We start from the raw sequence: 17,668 nt of genomic DNA, 5'->3' as shown, positions 1-17,668 counted from the left end.
TTAGCAGGAGACTAAAGCAGCAGAATCCTTTGCTTAAGTGTACCTTGATTAATAGCATGAAAGGCTCTGATTAATAATCTCATTACCACATTTCTTTTCTCTGGAACTCCCCCCCCCCATTAAGTACTATTAAATTGGGTATAGTCCCATACCTTACTGTTAGTCCTCAGCCTTTTGAGATGCTAGTATCAAGAAACTATGCTTCTTGGCTTTGTGTGCCTAGGAAACTGAAGCTGATTCTTTGTCCTCGAGATGGAGAAGAAACGAAAAAGCCAATAAGAATGAAAGTCTGATAACAACAAAATTTTGATCAAAGGGTGGCAGAGGAATTTAATAAATAAACAATAACCAAAAGTCTATTAAATATTATGCCCAAATAAAGCCTTCATGATCAGATGCAATGTACCTCTGAATGCCACTTAACTGGACTGCTGCTTTGTGATGATTGTGGGCTCCTTGGAAGCATCTGCCTGGTCAAAGTGTGTTTTGGGAAACAGGATGCTCGACTACTGGATGCAGTGGCCATTTCCAATACATTAGCTGGAATCGCTGAAGTCAAAGAACACATGAAAATCCGATGAGAGATGGAAGAGTACAAGAGAATCTCCAACTATTCTAGCATTCTGTTGAAGGTGCCATCTTGCAAACAGCTAAAATCAGCAACTGCCTACTTGTGCACATTCTCTGTAGTGCTCCCATACTACGGTGTGTCCTGCCAGCAGCTCTCAATATTGTTTTGCAGAATGTGCAACACCGAAATGTTCAGGAGGACATTCTTATAAAGGATTAAAAGTGTACTATTATGGATCAGCTCACAAAGTTGTTTTGATTAGGGACATTAAAATTAAAATATTTCAGTTTTGTACATATCACCCCCTCTCTCATTTTACTGGAATTCAATGTTTTTTCTACCTTTGTAACCCCTCTCAACAATATGGGATGCCAAACTGAATACAATGTTACTGTCTTCAACAGTTATTTTTCTTCATTGACTGTTTTGTTGTCGTAAATAGATTTTTTAAAAATTGCTTACATTGTTTTCCATTTTGTCAGTCCTTGCCCCCTGCATTGCAATATTTTACATTGTGCCTTGAGTCTCAGTGAGCAAGGTGGGTTGAAAATGAAGCTAATAACAACAAGAAGAACTTACTTTGCTGCCATGGTTATGGATTAATTTGAATGTATGTGACATATTGAATTGTCTGTGGAATAGTTTGCATTCGGGGAACATCCATCTTTTAATTGTTTTACAAAAAAATATCATTCTGTTTTTCAAAACACAAAGAAGAAAAGAAGCCTTCAGGGGAGGGGGAGTACATTTTATCTAAGCACACTGATGAAGCATTTGACAGCTAATCAATGTACCCAAAGCACTTTTCAGTTGTGCTGCTTGCCAATGATTCAGAGAGCATTCTCTGAAATAAATTTCTCCCCTTATTGGCAGTAAAATGCAATGTTTTGTGTGAATTTTGCTTATTCAGTGTCAATGCAAGAAATTTGCAGTTAAAAAACAACCTTCACGGTGCCAGAATAAAATCTGCTGAAAATGCTCTTCTAAATATATTCACATAACTGAAAACAAAGAGTCCACATCTCAGCTTGTTTCCTAGAATAAGAAACCTTTTCTTCGACTATTTACCAGTAATGATGCTATCAATCAATTTTGACTTGCATAGGCATGCACCTGGCTATAGAGCCCTCATTTAATTCATAGGGAATTAGAGAAGTACAAATTAACACGTAATGCAATGCAAAAACATGTAGGTTTACAACATACAAAGGTCTTCCTGTCCAATAGCAACTATTCTGAAAGCAAAATTACTGATCTCAGGAGATGACTATATAAGCTTCCACTAATCCCAGAATTCACAGTAGAAGGCGGACAGTATTTGTTTAATGTGTTTTGATATCACTACCTTGCAGCACAAAGCAGTTATGTAAGTGAGAATATGATTCTGGGAAATACAGTTTACTGTGAGAAAAAAAGGAGACAAGAGAGCCATGCCCTGGCACCTAAGTTAATTGGGGGAAAGCTGGAATAAAAAATGCAGTAGGTTCCTCCACTCATGGAACAGTTCTGCTCCAAAAGAGCTGTCTTTTTCAACCTTTTGACCATGGAGGAACCTCTGAAACATTTTTCAGGCTTTGAGGACACCAGGAAGGGGTAACTTGCCCCTTCAAAGACCCAGTTTTATATAGGTTTTTGGGGAGGGGACTATGTGATGTGGCCTAGGTGAGCACATGATGGAATTTTCCATGGATCAGGATGCTGGGCAATGTCCTGGTCAGGTTTGGAGATGGCCGTTGATGGGTTTAGACAAAGGCATTAATGGGTCTAAGAAAAGGAAGCCATCATGTCTAAATAGGTCTAGCTGCTGGGTTTGGAGAAGAGATTTCCCATTGCAGAGGGGCCAGGTAGGAGTCATATGAAAGACAAAGAGGTTTGCCTAGATCCACTATATCAGCAATACAATGGGGTGGGGGTGGGGGGTTAGGAGGGGAGCAACACTAAAAGGCTTTTCGCACGCCTTCAAAATCGCACAATGGTTGCCAATTGAAAATGCTACTGATTTGCCGTTATGCACAACGTCGTTGACAATCTGCCACACACCTGAAAACGATCTGCAAAAAGCGCTTCCTTGTAGCGCTTTCAGGGAAATCCCCAAAAGTGGATTCACCCTCCGGAAAGCGATACACTCCTGCAACCAATCTGCAACACTAGCGAAAAAGACCTGTGCGTTAACATTGTTGCGGTTTCTACAAAGTCCCTCCCCCTGGTTCTCTCCTCTGATCTTCCGGCGAAGCGATCGCCATTTTTTTTTCTCCGAGCGAGCGGGGATAAACGCACCAGCGAGCCTCTGTTTAGAGGCTTCCCCGGCTTCAGTCCCTCCCCTTCAGTCACTAAGCACAAACAAGAGAAGCCCGTTTGCTGATGTATTTTCCCTTTATTTTTTACACATTCATTCAGCCGAAAATCGGGCGCGTGAGGGGGGGGGTTTCACTCGGAGGGAGCATGGCAACGAATAAATGACAGCTCAAACACACCAGGCAGCTGGATGGGTCTCTCTGTTGCCACGAATCAACACAGATTCGTTGCAATGGGTCTGTTTTTTTTTTTTTTAAACTTTCTTAAAGGGAAAGGGGCTGTTTGGAAGCATGCTAACGGCTGCCCATTGGATTTTCAGCCGAAAATCGGGCCTGTGAGAGGGGGGGGGAGATTTTTTTTTTTCACTCGGAGGGAGCGTGGCAACGAATAAATGACAGCTCAAACACACCAGGCAGCTGGATGGGTCTCTCCGTTGCAACAAATCAACACAGATTCGTTGCAATGGGTCTGTTTTTTAAAAAAAAAAACTTTCTAAAAGGGAAAGGGGCTGTTTGGGAGCATGCTAACGGCTGCCCATTGGCTGCTTGACGGCCAGGGGCGGGACGAGCTTGGCAAGAGCGCTTCCTTTCTAGCGATTTTTGCCGAGACCGGAAGCCTGTGGGAAATGCTACAAAATGCAACTGGATTCCACTACAAAGGCAGGTATGCATAACGACGAATTCCACTATTTTAAATGGCAATTTTTCATTCAGCAACCAATTTGCTACAAAGAACCCGGTGCGAAAAGCCCCTGAATCAGGGTATACTTGTGTCAGGCAGAGACTGCCATTCAAACCTGTGGCTAAGAGCAAACTCTTTAAGATGGAGTCTGACATGGCTTGGTAGATTGGGTCCCACTAGTTGTAGAAGACAGTATTCCAGTCAGTGAAGCATGAGTAACATTCCACAGTGCATATAAAGGTCAACTTGCCTGCCCATACTTTCTGCCCTTCTGTCCCAGATGCCACCACTATATTGCCACCAGCAGCTATTCTCATTTCCCTAACTTGATGCATCTAAAAAAGCATATTGGGATTACTATGCAACCTCAAAATGCCACACACGATGTTGCAACACTATGTCATGAGATCTCTTTTCCTTTGCAATGCTTGCACCTGCAAGGAAAATGTTCTTCCATGTGGGGAGGATTTTAATTAATTTCCATTAAAATAGAATTTGAAATTTTTCTGCTACCTAAGGATGGCCCAAGTCAGTAGAGACCCCCTGCTGTCTGTCACTGGCCCCAGTAGGTGATTGTTTTGCTCCACATCCTAAGGGCCAGGTTCACAATTAGAATAAACAGGGAATATGCAAATTTGGGGGGGGGTATTTCTTTTTTTCGCAGGATCCTCTTCACCATACTATTTCTCCTCTCCTGGCAGCCTCCATATGCTTTTCCCCCTTTCATTGCTTCCTTCTTTCATTGCCATTCACCAATCAACCTTTATTTTATCTGCTCCCCATCTTCAGCTTTAATTTTTTTAACGTTGATTACTCCCAGCCTTTCTTCCCATTGGTGACCCAAAGGACCTTATATAATACTCCTCTCCTCCATTTTTTTTTCTAACAAAAATGCTATGTAGTTGATTAGACTGAGAGAAAGTGACTGGTCCAAGGTCACCCAGTAACTTGCGTGAAAGGTTGTGGATTTGAGCCTGGGTTTCCCAGGTAGTTTTCTTATGCTTTAACCACTACACAATGCTGTTAGCTTTCCAACCTTCCCTCCCACTGGCAGCCTCTCCTTGGGAAAAGTCTGGCTAACTTGCAAAAGTCATGCCACCACCATATCACGGAGGGCTACACTGCTAGTTGTGCAGTGGCTGCTGCTGTACCTAGCTCTGATCAGGTCTCCCTTTAGGACAGGAGAAAGGGGTGTGTACCGGGAGGCCAAAACAGCCCTGGAAATTACCATCCCCATGCATTTTAATGACAGAAGCCAAGGTTTGAAGGCTGATAATATTGTTGTATACAATACAATATTGTTGTATACAATACTATTCCCTTCCTCTCCATATAGCAGACTCCCCATGAGTGAGGTGGGGTAGAGAGCCTCACAGGGAAGCTGGCAATATTAAGGTGGGAGTCTACATCTTTTTGAGACTGCGGGTACATTTGGAATTCTGACAAGGCATGGTGTTTGCAGCAACAAAACAGCTGCCACAAAATGGCTATTGTAGAAGGCGAAATTAACCACAAATTGATCGCCACAGCATAATTTCAGTAATCCTTATGCTGTGATGGCAGCTGCTGCCAAAGCAACATTTTAAAAATCTGCACAGACAATTACATTTTCAATAGTCCTGATGAGCAAAAACCCTACCTGACTCCACTCACTTCCTATAAACACTTCTATGAGGGCTATCTTAAACTTTTAAGCACACACATCCAAGAAATACAGGTTCAATAGTTCTTTCAGTAACAAAAATATCTAACTACTCTAGTAAAAAAAAAGCTTAAAGGTAAAGGTATCCCCTGTGCAAGCACCGGGTCATGTCTGACCCTTGGGGTAATGCCCTCCAGCGTTTTCATGGCAGACTCAATACGGGGTGGTTTGCCAGTGCCTTCCCCAGTCATTACCGTTTACCTCCCAGCAAGCTGGGTACTCATTTTACCAACCTCAGAAGGATGGAAAAAGAAGAAGAGTTGGTTCTTATATGTTGCTTTTCCCTACCCAAAGGAGGCTCAAAGCGGCTTACAGTCGCCTTCCCATTCCTCTCTCCGCAACAGACACCCTGTGGGGTGGGTGAGGCTGAGAGAGCCCTGATATCACTGCTTGGTCTGAACAGTTTTATCTGTGTCGTAGCGAGCCCAAGGTCACCCAGCTGGCTGCATGTGGGGGAGTGCAGAATCGAACCCGGCTGCCAGATTAGAAGTCCGCACTCCTAACCACTACACCAAACTGGCTGAGTCAACCTTGAGCCGGCTGCTGGGATTGAACTCCCAGCCTCATGGGCAGAGCTTCAGTCTGCATGTCTGCTGCCTTACCACTCTGAACCACAAGAGGCTCTTACACAAAAGCTTATACCTTGAATAAAACTTTGCTGGTCTTGAAGGTGTCACTGGATTCAAACTTTGTACTGTCAAAAAAATAGGCAGGGAAAGGTTCTCTCTTTTTTCATAACAGTTACATGCAGAATAGAAAGGGGAGAAAAAACAAGTCAATAATTCCCATTTTTTCCAGTGTGGATCCACATGCATATATTCAGAGGGGTTGGCTATTGAGTTCCATGTCCCTGTGGCTCACTGAGGTGGGTGTAAGAGGAACCATCTAAGCCTCGCCTGCCAGATGCATAGGGTAGACCGGAGGGCCCATGGGGTCGCTCCATAGACCAGCCCCCCCCCAGGCATTTAAGGAATGGGCACTGGCAGGCCTCCGATGGCCCAGGTGATGCTTTACCTGCAGCAAGACCTCTGAGCTGCATTCCAGGTCAGAAAGGTCAGTGAGCAGAATGGCCCTGTGGTACAAAGACAAGTGTCTGGTGAGTCAGGCATGCAGCCCCTTCCTCTAAGTGTCAGGGACAAGTCCATCAGTGGGCCAAAAGCTCAACAGCAAGAGTGATGCAGACTTGATCTAGGACCTGGAAGGGGTGGCTTCATTAGATGGGTGGTAGGACCCTCAGGCTTATTGCCAATAAGCCCAAAGTACACAATGATTGGACACCTTTTCTCCATTTTGGGCATCTGAAAACACAACCCAATAAAAAGATCTCCTTCAAAAGATCTTGATACTACTATGTAATAGGGGAACTGTGTCAATTTTTTAAAACTTGGATATCACCCTCTTCATGTCACTACAGATGTTCTAACTCCAATGAAGAAAATTGCATGTCTGAGTTGTAGCTGCAGATTAAATACACTGGAGAAAAAAGAATGGTATGTAAAGGCAGGTGCAGAATCCAAAATCAAGCTTAAAGGTTTGATTACTTAGTAAATTTACAGTAAGCTGTTCATGCAGAAAAGTCCAGTGTCTATACCTAATACCCATTGATTGATATAAGCATAATATGTTATCTTTGATGTGTTATTTACCATATTTACAAATATAATGTACTATTTACCATATTAAAATTTCTGATCTAACCATGGTATCATCAAATTGATACGTGCAGTGACATTACTAAGAAGAATTGCTATATTCTCTCAAATTGACTGATGTGCTTTTTAATGCAGCATTTTCTCTATCAGTAGGCGCCCAACCAGTTAGTGAATCTCTTCTTCCTATCACAAATGAACAAATGAAAATCTCATCTTCAAAGCTCACACAAAGAGCATGGAGTCACTTTGGGTCATCCTGTTCACGCTTGAAGGTGAGAACGGTGGGATAAAAATAAGCTACATAAATAAATATGTGTACTGTTGAAATTGTGGCCTATGATTCCACATACTGACTCAGAGTGCTTGCCACTCCCCTCGGGGATGTTCATGATCTTTCTCTTGCCAAAATGATGAGTATGCATTGCTTGAAACCAGATTATCACTTGTGGATGAAAAATGGTGGCTGTAGAAAGCTAAAAACAGGACAATGAATAACCTTGGGGAAAGTCTCTCTCTCTCTCTCTCTGCTTTAAGACCTCCTTGCTATTGTCAAAGAAAAGCTTGTCAAATTTATACAAATTTCATATCTGCATAAATATAGAACAGGGAATTGTAAAGAAATGCAATCAAATATTTGTAATTATTCCATTTTATATATATGACTAGGGGCAAAGCCCGTTGTATCCAAGAATACAACGGGTGCTAGAGCTTGGCAGTGGGAAGAGGAAGGGGAGGAGTTGTCCAGTCTGTAAGGGCATGGGGTTGTCATGTGTGTTGTGTGGGAGGTTGTGGTGGCATGGTGGCAAATGAGGGCATGGGTGTGGAGATATGGGTGTCAAGAACCTGTGGTGTGGAATGTTCGTAGAGTGTGGGAAAAGACTGACCTTTGGGAATTGTGGCATAGTGGTTACAGATGAGCTTTCCAGAGCCATGTCTTCAGATATGTGAAGGGAAAATCAGACTGGAGACTCTTCTTAGGGGAAGATTACATGGCAACCAATTCCCCCCCCCCCCCCAGTTCTGCGTCATTTCCCTTCTTGTGGGAATTAGGCCACAGACACCGAAATGCCCTCTGCCCTAATACACATGGGGTAGTCACAGTACACAGGTGTCCACCCTGTTCCTTCTTTTCCATTTTTTCACTGTTGATAAAATATTATGTGCCCACATGCTTCTTTCATGGTTGCTCCTTAGAAGAATGAATTTTTGTAGAAGAAGAAGAAGAGTTGGTTCTTATATGCCACTTTTCCCTACCCGAAGGAGGCTCAAAGTGGCTTACAGTCGTCTTCCCATTCCTCTCCCCACAACAGACACCCTGTGGGGTGGGTGACGCTGAGAGAGCCATGATATCACTGCTCGGTCAGAACAGTTTTATCAGTGCCATGGCAAACCCAAGGTCACCAAGCTGGTTGCATGTGGGGGAGCGCAGAATCAAACCTGGCATGCCAGATTAGAAGTCCGCACTCCTAACCACTACACCAAACTGTACCCTATTGCTTACTACCCAAAGGAATCTCAAAGTGGTTCACAAACACCTTTTCCATTCATCTCTCCACAATAGTCAACCTGTGAGTTATGTGGGGTTGTGAGAGGTCTGAGAGAACTGGGAATGGGCCGCAGTGACCCAGCAGGCCTCAGGTGTCTCAAAGCATTTTCCAAGCATCTTCCCTTCCTCTCCCTGTTTACAGTTTCAGGCTGTAAGAATTTATTTAGATCTTCCTGCACTTTCCAAACTCACAGGACTGATGCTGGTCTGCCTGTCTGCGCCCCAGAATACAAACAGTTGCTGGTAAGGGCTGTACATGGCCCATAGCCCAGGAAGGACACACCTGCACTACAGGCAAAAATGGCTCCTTTGAAGGCTGGACTCTGAAGCATTGTACGATTTTGAAGTCCCACCTCCAAACCTCCAGGAATATTTCCAACCCAGGGGTAGCTAACCTCCAGGTGGAGCCTGGAGAGCTCCTGGAATTACAGCTCACCTGCAGAGTATAAAGATTAGCTCCCCAGGCAGAAAGGGCTACTTTTGAGAGGGTTGTGGTAGAGAAGAAACATTTAAGGTCTCCCACACAGGTTGTTGTTGTTGAATTGAAAGACTTGAGGCCTACTGCACAGGGTTGTTGTGCAGATTAAACAGGAGACAAAAGAACCAGTTTAATCTGCAGAATTGCTCCTTTTTTGAACTGTGAAGAAGGAATATAGATGGCAAACAGAACTAAGACCAAAGAGTATAAACAGGGGAAAGGAACTCATGGAATCATAGAATAATAGAGTTGGAAGGGACCTCATGGGTGATCTAGTCCAACCCCCTGCACTATACGGGACATTCACAACCCTATCACTCATCCACTGTAACCTGCCACCCACTTAAGCCTTCACAGAATCAGCCTCTCCATCAGATGGCTATTCAGTCTCTGTTTAAAAATCTCCAAAGATGGAGAACCCACCATCTCCTGAGGAAGCCTGTTCCACTGAGAAACCGCTTTGTCAGAAACTTCTTCCGGATGTTTAGGCAGAATTTAGGAACTGTATGTTTTATTATGTTCAAAAGCATGATTCCTTCAAGCATCAAGGCTTTCAAAATCCCAAACATTTTCACAATAATAAAGGAAGCTTCTTCTGCCCTAAAGCGTCATTGCATTTTTCCTGTAATTAGTGTTATCAATATAGGTATTCCCTCAGGACATTGATAACTTGTTCAATTATTTCATTCATCTGAACATTCAGTGGATGAGGGACAGGACAATCTAACCTCTCTGAGAATTCAAATCCCCTTTGTCTGACTTAATACCAGCCTAAGACCTTCTGGCCAGTGGTAAATCACATGCAATGCTGCCAATCAGAATCATTAATACATCCCTCTGGAAGCTCCTGCTGTCTGACTTAGTTATCTGTTTTTACTTCCCCCTCTCTGCAATCTCAGCAATATCAGAAAGAGCTCACTGCCAGGGGCAATGTTTTAATCCCTTGGCCAGAAGACAAGGCATTGAATTCTTCCACACAGACACACTAATTGACATTGAAATGTTACAAAGTTTCCACGTTCAACTCTGAATTCCAACATCTTTAAGGAGACAATAAACAAATCATTGATGGAGGTCCTTCAAGAACCAATTAGAAAGCTAGGGATGATAAGGAATCATTCCTTTCATAAAATGTTTGTGGGTTTCCCTCTACAAATTTCACGCTCAGAAGTAGACAAAGTTCTGGAGGTTGGAGGAAAGACCAATGGAATAAAGGTCATATAAACAAGTCTCTGAACCCAGTTTAATCATGATGCCACACTGACGATGATTCCACACCAGCAGTGAACATTTTGGCGGTGGAGTTGGTCCACCAATTTCTGCGTTCCCATGGAGGACACTTTTTGGTGGCACCACTGCTAAAATGTGTCCCCAGGGGGGATGCAGACACAGCAGAAATGATCTGCTATTTGTGGGAGGGGGGGGAGTTTGCAGGAGGATTACATTGCATGAGAATGCAATCCCACCTTCCTGCAAAAAAAAAAAAATGCCCCATTCAGCCCATCACAAAGTGGCCTCTGGACCTTCATAGGATGGAGAGGAGCTGCCCTTCCCATCCACATGGGCCTCCACCAGGCTAGGCTGCGTTGACCTCTGGAGAGCTTAAGGAAACACGAAAAGTATCCATATTTCCTTAAAGCAGGGCAATGGTGGCCTAACATACATCAGGCCTGGGAGGGGTCCGGCTCAGTGGAGATGTCTTGTGGAAGCAGGGATTAGCCCCACTTCCATATGAGTGCCCTCTCGGCCTATTCCACCCATGTACACTCGGCCTGACTGATCACAAAGAGAAAGAGGCTACTAAAGAAGAAGAAGAATTTTTATATTCTCTTTTTCTCTACCTGATGGGAGTCTCAAAGCAGCTCACAATCTCTTTGCCTTCCTCTCCCCACAACAGGCACCCTAAGATTTCTGAGACAACTGTGACTGGCCCAAGGTGACCCAGCTGGCTACATGTGGAGGAGTGGGAAATCAAACCCAGTTTTCCATATTAGAGTCCACCATTCTTAATCAGTTCACCACACTGGAAAAAAGGCTACTAAGGAGGTTTCATTATCTTCCATTGGTTGGTTTGTGTCATGGTCTTGGGTCAAAACCAACATGAAAGCTTTGAGATGTGATACAGAGGGATTGGCTACAAACTTGGCTCATAACAGACATCAAGAAAAGTTTGATTTAATTTGCAGACAAGGCTAATATTGAACAGAAAGTAGACTCCAACTAATGATAACACAGTAAGGAAAGGCTCAACATCAAAAAAGCAAGGAAGAAAAAAATAATTAGAATTTACAGAGATGCTGGTATAATAAGTAACTATAAAAATAATAACTGTGTTCAGTGGGGTGGCTACCTAGTTAGGCCAATGTGAATATAGGCAGAAGTTGATGTAATTATGCTCCATAAGCAAAAGCCCTAAATTCTCACCTTTGCATAAATTATATACTAATCAAAATCAGATTTAAAAGTTAAATAGATTTGTCCTAATCTGCATAATTTGTTCTGATTGCAAAACCTGAGCTTTATGTTCAAAGGGCAGAATTTGCAATCTAGTTGGCAGGGGAAGGGAAGCCTACACCTGTGGTAGGAATGAAACAAAGACAGAGAAGCTAAAAGGAATTAGAGTGAATAGAAAGCTTATTGTGAAGCAGGGGAACCAAGGCGACCATTGATAACGGGGTGGGGTGGGGGGAGGCTGGAGGAGCACTGCCAAGGCAGGCCAGAATGCAGTCTCAAAGCAAAATGCTTTCCAAATAGAGTGGATCCATTTGCAGGGACACAACTTTGCTTTTTAACTCCAGTTTTGTGTGCTAATCCATATTTAATTGCCTGGTTTACTCCATATTTTTTAGCCTGCCAATATAAACTTTTCTTCACTCTCCCCTGGATGCTAGATGGAAGGATGATGAATTGCTATTGTGGCAATATTAACCAATGGCTTAGCTGTGCATGCTTATATAGTGCCCCTTGGGCCTGTTGTTAGGTGCGAAGTTGTGTCCGACCCATCGCGACCCCATGGACAATGATCCTCCAGGCCTTCCTGTCTTCCCTTGGGCCTAACTAAGCATTTAGCCAGTGAGTCAAATTCCTAATTCATATGTCACATCAGCTATGAACTCAGTGATTGTGACTCACCCTCAGCCCTTCCTATGAAATAATAATATTAAACCTATCCATGCAGATGATTAATGAGACAATATATGTTAAAAGTTTTAAATGCTTCAAAAAATCCCCACTCTTCTAAATATGATTGTTATTGCTGCATTATTATTTATTGAGCTGATTGCTTACTAATAGGCAGGTATGATCATGGTTAGGAGATTTTACTGGCACAATATAGTCTGAGGTCAATGTTCTTGGGAAGGGGAAGAAATGATGGGAGGGGTGAAAGGAACTGGTTTGCTTTAATTTGGACATATACAGCAGCAGGAAAAACAGAGACTTGGTGGTGGGGGGGGGGATTGTCTGATCCAGAAACAAACAGAGGAGGGGTATCCAGGAATTAGGATGTCTCCTTTTCTGGATGTGATTGCACTCCACTTGGAGGAGCAGGTTTGCAGCCTACTGGACTCAAGCCTCCTATTGGATAAACAGGTAGTAGCAGTGGCCAGGGGCATCTTTCCCCAGCTTTGGTTTGATTTTAAAAAGGAGATGTCTGTCAATGGATGTATTTTCTAATTTGGCCCATAACATATTTCTGGAGATAGAATCAAATGCAGATTTAAAATCAATGAAGGAAATATAGAGGGTCTGTTTTTAATGAATATTTGGCTATCAAGTGATCAACTAACGTACAATGGTCCAGCATTGACCTTCCTTTTCTAAAGTCTCCTAGTTCTTCAATAAGCAGGTTTTCTTCTAACCAGCCTTGGAATTTCCAGTTTAAAAGCCTTGCATACAATTTGCTTACAATGCTCAATAAACTTATAGGCCTGTAGTTCAGTTTCCCTGAAACAAGGGAACTTGGGAAAATCAGTGTTCCCTCTTTTTGCTGTGGAATAGGACAAGACACATGTCGGGCCTAGGCCGTGCAGTTGGGAAAACTCGGGCTGTCCTCATGGGCTTTCCCTGCCCTTAAAACCACCCCCTTGGCGTCATTTCCATTGGCCCCTGCTGGCACCGCCATTTTCAGGAGTCACAAAGTAAATGGGAGAAATGCCTCATGCTGCTCCACTGTGCTGTGGGGCAGGGTAGGGCTTTTTTAATGTTTAAAAAATTGTTGTTGCATTATTACACAACAGCAGTTTCTTCAGAAGACCAAAAACGCCCCAGACTGACCTGTAATGCTGCTCTAGGTTGGGGAGGCTCTGCTGTGCTGTCAGGCAGTCTGGAACATTAAAAGAAATGCTCCAGGCCAGGCCACAACATGGCAGAACCTCTCAACCCAGAGCGGTGCTGTGAGCCAGTCTCAGGCATTTTGTTATTTTTAAGCTGTTATTGAATAATAACGCAACAACATTTTCTTAAATATTTAAAAAAGTCTCCGCCCCACAGCCCAACTATGTGCCAGGGGGCATTTTTAAATGAATAAGTGAGGATTTCCAGACATCAGGCAAGAGCTGTGGAAGAAGGAGCTGGCTAGTCAGCCAGCCACCATGTGAATGCCTCTCCTCTAGGCTTCTTCCTTCCTCCTCATCCTCGCCAGCTGTGCTCTGGAGCCCCGGCACCGGCCACCTCCTCTCTGCAGCTTGGACATCAGATATCTTCAGAGATGGAGACACTCTTGTAAAGGAGCTGTGGGGCAGCACCCATTATTGTGCATTTCTCAGTGTGCTGGCCACAAGGAAGACTCTGCCTATGGCTCAGTTTTGCACAGTGTGTTGGGTTGTGTCACAAAGCTGCTTCATGTTTTGTGTGTGGAAAGGGTTCCATTCCATAGATCTCAGTTGGCATCCCCTCTCCATACCTGGGGCCTCAGCAGCTGCCTTTGTCATCCTCCAGCTTTCCACCTTCCTGCCCCTCCCCCCCACACACACACATAGTCTGCAGGAGGCACCTGCAATTCACCATGGTGGTGGAGGGGGTAGGAGGAAGGTGGTGGGGTGCATGTGTGTGCAGTCATTGGGGAAGGGAGAAGGGAATAGGAAGAATCTGGCAAGGAAGGCACCGAGCTGCAAGGAGGATGGAGAGTTGCAGGCAATCCTTCAGAACATGTACATGCACATGCACATGCACTCCCCCCCCCCACACACACTGATCTAACCATCCAACCTGCTTGTTTTTTTGTCTCCTCCCCCCCCCCCCCCCAGCTAAGTACTATGAATTCTGCTGGGTCAAGCAGTGCTGCAAGCTGACATGGCATATTTTTGTTGTTGTGGATATGTGTAAAAATGCGATTCTAACAATTTATCAAAAAAAATTGAACGTGGAGGGGGGAGCTCAGGTGTGAAAAGATGGGGCTGGAATGTGATTGGGAATTGACACCACCTGACTTTGACTGACAGGCTGAAACTGGAAAAACAGGAGGGGAAACCAGCAAGAAGTACTGAGGGCATTTCTGCACCCTTTAAATAAAATGTAACACTTACCTTAAGTAGTCTATATATTTTGGCCCTTCTACATGACGTCGCCAGCATCCAGCATCCGGGCAGCGTCTGGCCAGCTACATCCTCCGTTTTAAAGTGCTAGTTGGTGAATCCCAAAAAGTGAATTCACCAAAAATATGTAGCGCTCCTAAATGGAGAGCAGCCAGATGGCCACCAACCAAAGAGAGGTATGGAGGAACAAGGTTTTTGCGGGGGCATCAGGGGGAAGTGATGGTGGAAAGCAGCAGCTCTTTGGAAGGGAATCTTCTAAAGCGGACCCGAGAAAAGGGCCAGGTGGCTGAACCCACCAAAAGGTTTGAGGAGGGAAGAGTTTTGTTTTTGGTTTTGCATTTACCTAGTCCACTGCGTCCTGGCGCCGAGATAGTCTTGCTGTTCAGCCTAGCCATCTTCCAAAAGGGGCTGGCCAGAGCCTGGTGGGGCGAGAAGAAGTAGAAGCAGGTGAAGATGGGGAGGGCACAGCACTCAGGCCAGCCTGCTTTCTCGCTCTGCTTGGATGTTGCAGGCTACAAGCAACCCTCAGAGCCAGGAGGAGGAGAGGCGATGCTTGGCTGCAGCTGGAGGGCAAGCCAAGGAGCTGGAACTGCTGTGAGGAGGAAGCATGCCATTTGCCACTCACCAGAGACCCAGGTGCATGCTATGGCATCAGCCTCCCCATGGGTGGCTTCCAGGCAGTCCACAGGCCCCGAGCGGCCTTTCCTGCAGGCAGCGCCAAGGCCTTCTCTCCCTTTAGGTGCACCCCCCTTGCCCAAGCCCTGGAAGAAGCCACCCACTTGGCAGCCCCATACCTGCTGCTACTCATGTGCATCCAATCGCTGGGTGCATTCTGGATGCAACAACTACATGCACCAAGAGTCTTGGTGCCGACTCCCAAAGCGACCCCAACTTCGGACTGCTTGTCATAGGAGATGGGGGGTCTCCGTGCTGCTCCATGCGCCCGCACAGTCGGCTGCTGTGCTTCCAGAGACCACATGGGGTAGCGTGTTAGTGTTAGTGTTTGTGTGTGCGCGCGTGCACACGCACGCACTTGTCTGCGTGCGCCCATGCGAGGAGAGAGGCAGTGGCTGCAAAAGAGAGGGGTTTTTTCTTAAGTGAACTGCCTGGAGCAAAGAATAGTCATTCAATCGTACAAGCAAAGGTAAAAAAATATCCTCTAAATTGTAGCACAAAGCATGCCTCTTTAAGCTCCCTCCTCAATCAGGAAGGAGATTTATTTTTAAAAGAAGCAAGCCTCAGAAAGCACTATGCATCCATGATTAGATGTAGTTGTTTCAAGGGATAACTACTGATTTTTTTGAAGAGGAAGAGGAGGAAGAGGAATAATTGCCACTTTTCTCTACCCGAAGGAGGCTCAAAGCCTCCCTTTCCTCTCCCCACAATAGACACCCTGTGAGGGGGATGAGAGAGCCCTGATATCACTGCTCGGTCATAACAGTTTTATCAGTGCCATGGCGAGCCCAATGTCACCAGCTGGCTGCATGTGGGGGAGTGCAGAATTGAACCTGGCATGACATTAAAAGTCTGCAATCCTAACCACTACACCTAGCAGGCATCTTAGGGCCTTCAAAGCATGGAGAAAGGGGATTGGCATGGAGAAAGGGGATTGAGTGGCAGGTGGAAGAGAGTCCCGCGTAAATCGTGTTGCTGTCTTCCACCATTACCAGCAACACTTGTGTAGGGGGACAAGTACGAAATGGCGGCAGAGAAGAGCAAGACAGCAGGAAAGGTGAGGAGGGGCCCAGAGAAGCGATTTTATTTATTATTATGGCAGTCAGCTGGCATAGTACTATTTTTACCCATGTGCAGAAATGCCCTGACTTCTGGTCCTTTGGCTGACTCCTGCAGAAGCAGAAATCCACAACAAAACGGAGCTGCAGCAGGCTGAAGGCTCACATGCTATAGGTGGAAAAATTGGCACTGCTAACCCCAGACCAAAAACCAGTTGACAACACAGCTTAGCACCCTCTGTTTGGTAAACATCAGAGACCATATCACTCCAGTCTTCTTCCCCTATACTGAGTCCCAGTTTGTTTCGAAGCCCCAATTCAAGATGCTTGCATTGACTTTCAAAGCCATGTGTGGTTTAGAGCTATGTTTTAAGGGTCACCTATGTCCATATGACCCTACCTGACTACTTTGGTCATCTTCAGAGACCCTGGATCAAAAGTCCCTGCAAACTAACTCTAAATGGATGGCAACCCAAGAAAGGGCCTCTTATTAGCCCACTTTCCTGTTTGTGTGTTATGACACTCCTTCTCCATTCACAGAGTGCCTACCCCCACAGTGTACAAATAGGTTATGATGTCACATCCATCCCCCTTCCCATCTCTTTTAAAATACTCTCAGTTCCCTTTAATACTTTCATTCAGACATCCTCTTTTCCCTCTGAACTTCCTAGTTTCCAACTCCCAACTGCTCACTTAACTGCAATTTTCCATCTGTCAGCTCCCCAACATTCTGTCACTTCCCATTGATCACTCCCAGGGAGAGGTACCTAGCCTGTCCATTTAATGTGTTCAAAAGTTTAAATACAAGACACATGTAATATTGTCACTATATGGAGAAGACCAGCCAAAGTCTCTCCCCCCCCCCTTTTCCTTCTTGTTCTCACCATCCAAATATTTTTGAATGTATGATGTGCACCTCCTCGGAATGCTTGTATTGGTTGGAAACGTGACGTACAAACCTTCCAAAAAGTGGCATTAGCAGATGCCTATCTCCATCACTAAAGCCATATTTGTCAATGACTGTACCTTACAGTAGGTTGCATGTGTCAAAAAAATGATTTTTCAGACACTTTTACACTCTAAATAAAATTAAGATTGCTTCTTAAACCAAAACCAAATTGAAAACTGGGAAGTGGGTGAATTTTTCAATTTCAAGCTGCAAGCCACTAAGAAAACCAAGCTCAATTAAACCAAGTACCCCATTCTGAGATAGACTGGCTTTTTGCAAGTAGCAACCTGAAGACTGAGCTTTTTGTCGAGGAGGAGGGGATGAGTATTAAAGGTGAGCAAAAGGAAGGAAAGAAATATCAGAGTTTTGCCCAAAGATATGAATGCCATTAAATTATTCTTGAAAGATCATTCTGCTCTACAGAGCATAGGTCATATACCTTCATTTCTGGAGCCAAAAGAAGAGACTGATTACTGGTGCTGATGTGACAGTGGATGGCCTTCTTCATTTTAATGTAGTTGCTGATT

The 17,668-nt window shown here is 44.5% G+C and overlaps 1 long non-coding RNA gene across 1 annotated transcript; it reads right to left on the bottom strand.

Annotated features, from left to right (window-relative positions):
* Positions 1–439: 439 nt before the first annotated feature.
* LOC143831290 (uncharacterized) lies at positions 440–16,702 on the bottom strand. Its single transcript, XR_013228794.1, has 3 exons — positions 16,593–16,702; positions 14,803–14,878; positions 440–549 (listed from the first exon to the last, which is right to left on the bottom strand). It is a non-coding gene; the product is annotated as an uncharacterized LOC143831290 (long non-coding RNA).
* Between the last annotated feature and the right edge of the window lie 966 nt (positions 16,703–17,668).

Source organism: Paroedura picta, chromosome 3, assembly GCF_049243985.1.
Source record: "Paroedura picta isolate Pp20150507F chromosome 3, Ppicta_v3.0, whole genome shotgun sequence".
Classification (NCBI taxonomy): domain Eukaryota; kingdom Metazoa; phylum Chordata; class Lepidosauria; order Squamata; family Gekkonidae; genus Paroedura; species Paroedura picta.
The sequence above is the reverse complement of the archived record's forward strand: the minus strand, read 5'-3'. Positions and strand labels throughout refer to the sequence as shown.